This window comes from Salmo salar, chromosome ssa07 (genome assembly GCF_905237065.1).
Source record: "Salmo salar chromosome ssa07, Ssal_v3.1, whole genome shotgun sequence".
Lineage (NCBI taxonomy): Eukaryota > Metazoa > Chordata > Actinopteri > Salmoniformes > Salmonidae > Salmo > Salmo salar.
In genome coordinates, this window is record NC_059448.1 from 51,338,024 (window position 1) to 51,346,360 (window position 8,337).

The 8,337-nt window shown below is 44.8% G+C and overlaps 1 protein-coding gene across 1 annotated transcript in view; it reads right to left on the bottom strand.

Annotated features, from left to right (window-relative positions):
• LOC123723793 (proline-rich transmembrane protein 4) overlaps nucleotides 1–7,345 on the bottom strand; it is a 32,989-nt gene extending 25,644 nt beyond the window's left edge. Inside the window, exon 1 of the mRNA XM_045722224.1 lies at nucleotides 7,118–7,345. The gene's annotated coding sequence lies outside the window, so the exon portion shown is untranslated. The remainder of the gene's footprint in view (nucleotides 1–7,117) is intronic.
• Nucleotides 7,346–8,337: the final 992 nt, after the last annotated feature.

Genomic DNA, 8,337 nt, shown 5'->3' on the forward strand with positions numbered 1-8,337 from the left:
CATCTCTCTCTCTCTCTGTTACTCTGTCCTATGCTACATCTCTCTCTCTCTCTGTTACTCTGTCCTATGCTACATCTCTCTCTCTGTTACTCTGTCCTATGCTACATCTCTCTCTCTGTTACTCTGTCCTATGCTACATCTCTCTCTATCTGTTACTCTGTCCTATGCTACATCTCTCTCTCTGTTACTCTGTCCTATGCTAAATCTCTCTCTCTGTTACTCTGTCCTATGCTACATCTCTCTCTCTCTCTCTCTCTGTTACTCTGTCCTATGCTACATCTCTCTCTCTCTCTCTCTCTCTCTGTTACTCTGTCCTATGCTATCTCTCTCTCTCTCTCTCTCTCGGTTACTCTGTCCTATGCTACATCTCTCTCTCTCTGTTACTCTGTCCTATGCTACATCTCTCTCTCTGTTACTCTGTCCTATGCTACATCTCTCTCTCTGTTACTCTGTCCTATGCTACATCTCTCTCTCTGTTACTCTGTCCTATGCTACATCTCTCTCTCAAGTGTAGCTCATAACACAAACAGATCAATCACCTTTTAATAGCACTATCCTAGGCCTGATCTCCCTGCAGGACATTCAGGGACTTGACCCTGTCTCTGTGCCCCATGTAGTGTTGACCTTGGTCGGCCTCACTGCTTCTCTGAGCCTGCCTGGGGGTAGTTGGCTGGATACTGAGGCATGAGTAGTGGTGCTGAGGGGCACACTCAGAAACATACAACTGCCCACACATTACTGCCTTCTATCAGGACTCTGAGTGTACATGCTTGAAATACATTTCCATTGAGGAATGGTTGTATTTAGAGACCCACCCACGTCCACCCACATACATAGTCATGAGTGTGTGCAACACACACACACACACACACACACACGCACACACCAAAGCCCCCAAGACGTTAAAACCTTTTGCCAGAGTTAGTTAATTGTTGGTGTGTTACAGAAAGGCAAATAAACGGTACTTAATGCCGACTTTGTAGAAAATGGAGATATTTGTTGTGACATTCCGTTCTTCAGAAGAAACACATTGCCTTTTTAGTTTCACGCTAAACCCTTCCAATTAGCTATTAAGCTTGAGAAAAAACTATGCCTCTGCCCTGATTGGCTTTTTGTTCAATTTGACACATATTGATCAATTATTTACACAAGGGGGATTATGCATAATTTAGTTTGGCTAACATTCTCAAATTTCACTTCCCTCACTATCAATTACACATGCATGCCAGCTTCCTGTTTCAGTCAGAAGATTACCTGACTAATTACTGTCTATGCTTTTCATAGAGAGCAAAGTTAAATATAACCCCCCCCCCCCATTCACCCACATGGTACATTCCTAATAAGCTTATATAGGAAGATAGACAGCCCATTTTCAGATAACAGGGGGTTGGAGTTCTCAGTTATTCTCACACATAATCATTAGATTATTGTATGATTCTATCTACATGTCTACCATCCTGCTATGTGAAAATTGTGTATGTCTCACAACTGTCAACTGCATAAAACTTAAAACACAGGAAATCAAGATTTGAATTTTTGTTTGACTCCGTTTAGTCCTCTGTGAGCAATCAACTCAGTTTTGGCGCGCTTGTCGTCAGTTTAAAAATGAAATATGTACGTCTGTTAGGGAGCCCTCTGTCTTTCCTGACATGCAGCAGAACAAGTGGAAAGAGAGAATGAGAGAGAGTCATAAAATAAGATAAATGTGTCTGTGGGAAAATTTACAAGCCTTCTCTTTCTTCACTGGTGTTTTGTTCTACTGCGCCTGACAAAGACAGGTCCTGTCCCACTGCACTGTGCTCAATGGAGCAGAGAGAGAGAGTGAGAGAAGGAGAGAGAGGGTAGGAAGTCACGTCACGACAGGGGGATATAGATGGAGAGAGGAGAGAGAGGGTTGGAAGTTACGTCACGACAGGGGGATATAGATGGGGAGAGAGAGTGAGAGGAGAGAGAGGGTAGGAAGTCACGTCATAACAGGGGGATATAGATGGAGAGAGGAGAGAGAGGGTAGGAAGTCACGTCAAGACGGGGATATAGATGGAGAGAGAGGGTAGGAAGTCACGTCACGACAGGGGGATATAGATGGGAGAGGGAGAGAGAAAGAGAGGGGTAGGAAGTCACGTCAAAACAGGGGGATATAGATGGAGAGAGGAGAGAGAGGGTAGGAAGTCACGTCAAAACAGGGGGATATAGATGGAGAGAGAAAAGGGTAGGAAGTCACGTCATAACAGGGGGATATAGATGGAGAGAGGAGAGAGAGGGTAGGAAGTCACGTCAAGACAGGGGGATATAGATGGAGAGAGAGGGTAGGAAGTCACGTCATAACAGGAGGATATAGATGAGAGAGGAGAGAGAGGGTAGGAAGTCACGTCAAGACAGGGGGATATAGATAGAGAGAGGGTAGTAAGTCACGTCAAGACAGGGGGATATAGATAGCGAGAGAGGGTGAAATATAGATAGTGGAAGGAGAGGAGATATATATATATATATATAGAGAGAGAGACATGTTGCATTCTGACTTCATGACAGGCCACTGACTCCTTTTTATCCTCTCTAATGCTTCACTCAGTCTATTGCTAAAACTCTCCTTTTGTGTGTGTGTGTATGTGTGCGTGAGTGAGTGTGTTCGTTCGTGTATGTGTGAGTGTGCGGCGTGCACTTCCATACGTGTACCCTCACCCACTCTCTTAACCACCCATCACCATGCCAATCACATCACATCCTCAAACACACTATTTCCCCATGAGGATTATCAGCATTATTCTGTCATTATCCTTTCTGTCATTTACATTCATCTTGAGGACAACGGCTTTAGTGGTCTGCTGTGTGACCGCTGTGGTACTGAGAGGATAGAGATGGATATCTGATTGGAGACCGGTCCTTCAACAGCCTTTTAACATTTTACACTAATGAAGTGATTTTAAATTAAGAATGTTGGTTAGGTTTATGAGAGAGGGAGAGCGAGAGAGAGAGAGAGAGAGCAAAGGCTATGGAAAGGTAGAGCTAGCAAGAGAGTGCAGAGGATAAAGGGAGAGAGAGAGAAGAAAGATGAAGAGTGTCCAGTGAATTAGAGGTGTGGACTCTCGTCCTCCCTGAGAGATTTAACTGGATTTCTGCTGGATTTGAGAGGATTCCCAAATGGAGATGACTTGACTCTGGGCGACACCACTTATGTTTAACAGGTTGGCCATAGTCACATGAAGGCACAGGGAATGATGTTTCACACTCCTTGGTAATGGACTGATTTACATGCACGTCTCAGGAATGTCAATAAAACAGACTGAATCAAACTGGCCACGTCATCTTTAACTAGTATTTATTCAGTCATGTAGGTGGGCAACACTTCATTTGAAGGTAGAAACACTACTATCTGAAAGTATACTTTATGGGCCAGTTTCCCAGACACAGATTAAGTCTTGGACTAAAAAGTGCTTTCCATGGAGAATCTCCATTGTGAATCCTTTTTGATCCCAGACGAGGCTTGAACTGTGTCTGGGCAAGCGTCCCTATGGGTAATACTCCTGGTTTTCTTCCTGGCAATTGTTGAGAAATAATGAGACATTGTGATCCAGAATTTAATTCTACAGTTGACTCAATATAAAGATTTTTCCTCAGTATTTCATAGTACAGTATCTGTCTAATATTTGCATACTAGTACACTTGATTTATTGTATAAGTATTTCATAATGATGAAATATATTATTCTAAAAGCTAGACTATTTAAAAAAAAAAAAACATTTCACGTTTGCCCTGATCAGTTCAATCAATGAGTGTATTCAAGTATGAAATGGCTTCTTTATGACCATGTTTTACAATGTTACTCAGATAATGATCTAGACGTAAAACAAGGGGGTCCATACTAAAGTCTGGCAGCCTGGATGTTGTTGACGAAACACAAGGGGGTCCATACTAAAGTCTGGCAGCCTGGATGTTGTTGACGTAAAACAAGGGGGTCCATACTAAAGTCTGGCAGCCTGGATGTTGTTGACGTAAAACAAGGGGGTCCATACTAAAGTCTGGCAGCCCGGATGTTGTTGACGTAAGACAAGGGGGTCCATACTAAAGTCTGGCAGCCCGGATGTTGTTGACGTAAAACAAGGGGGTCCATACTAAAGTCTGGCAGCCCGGATGTTGTTGACGTAAAACAAGGGGGTCCATACTAAAGTCTGGCAGCCCGGATGTTGTTGACGTAAAACAAGGGGGTCCATACTAAAGTCTGGCAGCCCGGATGTTGTTGACGTAAAACAAGGGGGTCCATACTAAAGTCTGGCAGCCCGGATGTTGTTGACGTAAAACAAGGGGGTCCATACTAAAGTCTGGCAGCCCGGATGTTGTTGACGTAAAACAAGGGGGTCCATGCTAAAGTCTGGCAGCCTGGATGTTGTAGATGTAAGACAAGGGGGTCCATACTAAAGTCTGGCAGCCCAGATGTTGTTGACGTAAAACAAGGGGGTCCATACTAAAGTCTGGCAGCCCGGATGTTGTTGACGTAAAACAAGGGGGTCCATACTAAAGTCTGGCAGCCCGGATGTTGTTGACGTAAAACAAGGGGGTCCATACTAAAGTCTGGCAGCCTGGATGTTGTTGACGTAAAACAAGGGGGTCCATACTAAAGTCTGGCAGCCCGGATGTTGACGAAAAACAAGGGGCTCCATACTAAAGTCTGGCAGCCCGGATGTTGTTGACGTAAAACACGGGGGTCCATACTAAAGTCTGGCAGCCTGGATGTTGTTGACGTAAGACAAGGGGGTCCATACTAAAGTCTGGCAGCCCGGATGTTGTTGACGTAAAACAAGGGGATCCATACTAACATCTGGCAGCCCGGATGTTGTTGACGACAAACAAGGGGGTCCATACTAAAGTCTGGCAGCCTGGATGTTGTTGATGAAAAACAAGGGGGTCCATACTAAAGTCTGGCAGCCCAGATGTTGTTGACGTAAAACAAGGGGTTCCATACTAAAGTCTGGCAGCCCGGATGTTGTTGACGAAAAACAAGGGGGTCCATACTAAAGTCTGGCAGCCCGGATGTTGTTGACGTAAGACAAGGGGGTCCATACTAAAGTCTGGCAGCCTGGATGTCGTTGACTTAAGACAAGGGGGTCCATACTAAAGTCTGGCAGCCTGGATGTTGTTGACGAAAAACAAGGGGCTCCATACTAAAGTCTGGCAGCCCGGATGTTGTTGACGAAAAACAAGGGGTCCATACCAAAGTCTGGCAACCCGGATGTTGTTGACGAAAAACAAGGGGGTCCATACTAAAGTCTGGCAGCTCGGATGTTGTTGATGAAAAACAAGGGGGTCCATACTAAAGTCTGGCAGCCTGGATGTTGTTGACTCAGAGTGAGGATCTACAACCATCTAATTTTCCACATCACTGCTTGTCTTTCTGAAACCAAGCTAGCCAATGTTTGGCTGTCCTTTTAGGAAAATAACTGGTGTTGTATGTCATTGAAGCTTGAATGCTTCATAGTCCGAATTGAGGTCATTTCATTCCAACTTCAAATCCAATCCATGAGACGGATAAAATCTTCATTGAAAATAATGGTAAATTCTCCTATTTATACAGGGTCAGTTGAATTGAGTTGAGATGGTGTTGACCCCAGCCTGCAGATCCAGGATGTCAGAGAATGGATTTGGTATTGCCGGGCAGTCACGGTCAATAGTCCCCAGTGGTTATTGACTGTGACCACTCCTGTGTCCTGGTTTACCTTCTGGTCAGAACAGCAGCCAACCAACAGGCTAGGATCCAACAGGTCTGAATCCCGACTGACCAGGTCCAGAGGAGTCAGAGTCATGGCAGCTAGAGGAGCCAACACCCCCATATTTCCTATTACATCCAGTGGTACTTCAATCTGATCAGGTGTCGCACTAAAATGACCAACTAAACATCTTGCCATCTGTGGTCTATCAAATCGGATCATGACTGAAATTTGCTCGATTAACATTAGTATCTGAGAACAGAACCTGTTTATACTCCCCAAAGAGTTCTATTACATCTCAGGTATTCACCTAATCTGAATACCGTTCCCCCATGACGTATTCAACCATTCAACCTGCTTGATCATAGATCCTATGTTCATCCAGCCTTTCTCTGGTCTCCCATTTCCCCCCTGCCCTTACTACTGACAGAGTGAACTCTAGCCTACCTGCCTGTGAATACCTAGTTATTAGAACATCACACCAACGTTAGTTTTAGCCTTTGAGTCAATGAATGTGGCGAACCTGCCTATGACAAGCGTCACCCACCCAGACACCAGCGTTCCACTGACTAGCTTTGCCATGGTGACAACCGTAGCAAAAGACGTCGTGCTAATCCTGTGATGTGAGGGGCTTTAGTGGTCTGCTATGCTGCTTTATCAGAGTGCTGCTACCGCTGATCCTAATGGTACATATGTGCTTTACACTAACACCCCCCCCCCCCCACACACACACTCACACACACACACTGTCATGCTATAGAGGTGGAGGATGTTTGTATAGACTCCAATACACACGCCTATAGTATCCACTGGCTCACATGATGACATGAACGCCATGGATTTCTACAGTATACATACACACGTTCATACATTCATCAGAATGTACAGACAAACACACACCTATGTAGACAAGCAATCCCAGGCATAAATTAACACAGGCACACACACACACACACACACACACTGCTGACCATGGCTGTGCTGCAGATTTAGCCCAGAATGATTCCTTCCCTCCGCTCCTCCTGATGCTAGTCAAACAGCCTCAGCTGCTGCCTCCGTGTGTGTGTGTGTGTGTGTGTGTGTGTTAATGTATGCCTGGGATTGCTTGTCTACACAGGTGTGTGTGTGTCTACCTATAAAGGCTGTTATAGAAGAGTGTGTGTCGTGTCATCTGGAGAGATTGAGCAGCTGAATCCACACCCCCAAATGTGAGCTTGTAGAAATTGTGTTTTTCTGTAAGAGTGACAGAGTCTATCTATAAAGGCTGTAGAGGAAGAGTGTGTTGTCTCGGTGACGGTGTGTGTCATTCTCTTACAGCTTTTTACCCCTTTTCTCTATACATGAGGATCATAAACTACACACACAAGCACGCACACGCACACCATGGAAAGTGTTCAGAATCAAAAAGAGCCACTCACCCAACCACAAGTGAAAGGGAAGAGCTTGTGAATCCACTAAATCCAGCAGGGAGCTGCAGCAGAGAACCGTCTCCCTGTGTGTGTGAATGTGTGTGGAATTGTGTTCCAGGCACTCACTCTATCTCACTCTCTCCCTCCCTCCTATTCTCTCTCTCTCTTATATTCTCTCTCTCTCACTCTCCATCTCGTACTCTTGTTGGCTCCCTCTCTCTCATTCTCTCTCCTTGCTCACTCTCCTCTCCGTCAGCCTCTCTTCTCCCTCCCTCTCTTCTCTCCCTCCCGTCTCTCTTTCTGCCCCTAACCCCCTGCATAAGTAGTCCAGTGTGAAGCTCTGTGACAATGCCTGTGGTCACACCTCACTGAGCAAATTGTTCATTAGGAGAGTCTCTCTACGGTGTGGACACTGGCCACTAGATAGTTAGACGGGCAAGAATGTCTAGTACACTCAATCCCACACACTTACAAGTACAAAACAGACACAAATGTATTAGCAAGCTAATGTACATGCACACACACTTTGACAGTGTACTCTATTGAACATAATCAAGCATGCACGCACACACACACACACATGTTATGTTCTTGTATCCTCGTGGGGACCTAAAATGTATTTCCATTCAAAATCCTATTTTCCCTAACCCTTACCATAACCCTAACCTTAACCCTAACCTTAACCTGTAACCCAACCCCTAAAACCTAACCTTAAACCTAACCACTAACTTCTAACCCTAATTGTAAACCTAACCCCTAAGCTTAAAATAATGTTGTCCTCATGGGGACATGGGAAATGTCCCCACGAGGAAGAATTTTTTCTTGTTTTACTATACCCTTGCAGGGACTTTTAGTCTGCTATCCAGTTGCAAATACACACACACACACCGCACTAAACCATCACATTATGTCATGCCTCCAGGTCTGTGAAGTTCACCTTTGACATGATTCAGAATGGTCCATTTCTCAAACTCTGTCCGCCTTATCTTTGATGCCAATCTGAGATCTAAGATGTTCAATCAGAAATGTCATTGTGAAGCCCAACATTCCTCAGATGATTGTTCTTGTCCCATCCGTAGATCCTCAGGAATTTACTAAATATAGAAACAATCAGAGAGGTCCCCAGCCCAAGGAAACATAATTTCCTGAACAGCCAGGTCTCCTCCATGCTGAATTCCTTCCCGGTTCGGTCCGTTTGGACATATTATTGTCTCAATAACGGATTTGAC